Source organism: Sinocyclocheilus anshuiensis, unplaced genomic scaffold (assembly GCF_001515605.1).
Source record: "Sinocyclocheilus anshuiensis isolate Anshui unplaced genomic scaffold, SAMN03320099.WGS_v1.1 scaffold560, whole genome shotgun sequence".
In the NCBI taxonomy this organism is placed as follows: Eukaryota; Metazoa; Chordata; class Actinopteri; order Cypriniformes; family Cyprinidae; genus Sinocyclocheilus; species Sinocyclocheilus anshuiensis.
Window position 1 is genome coordinate 453042 of NW_015554116.1, and position 370 is coordinate 453411.

The following is a 370-nucleotide window of genomic DNA, read 5'->3' on the forward strand; positions in this document are numbered from 1 at the left end:
GCGGAGTCCAGCCCGGAGTCGTCACATGTGGTTGCCGCAAGCCGTTCCTCACTCTAGCCCGCCGGCCGTTCCTTCGTCGAATCTGCCGGCCGTTCCTCAATAAAGCCGCCGGCCTCCGCTCACTCAAGGCCGCTGTGTGTGACGCTGTTTCGTAGTATAAGTCATTATAATCCGTAATTATGTCCCCACTGGATGCAACAAATGCCTCGTTTATAATGGGTAGGGCTGTGCAATATATAGAAATTATCGAAATTTCGCAAATGTACATATCGCAATATGCATATCGCTACGGCTTGCAATATTTGGGGCCATGAACAAAAGACAAAGAGAAAATCACTCACTGCTCTTACCTAAATAACTTTTGTAGCTT

General features: G+C 47.8%; 1 protein-coding gene across 1 annotated transcript in view; it reads right to left on the minus strand.

Moving 5' to 3' along the window:
* patj (PATJ crumbs cell polarity complex component) overlaps positions 1 to 370 on the minus strand; it is a 134871-nt gene that overhangs the window by 2328 nt on the left and 132173 nt on the right. The window lies entirely within an intron of this gene.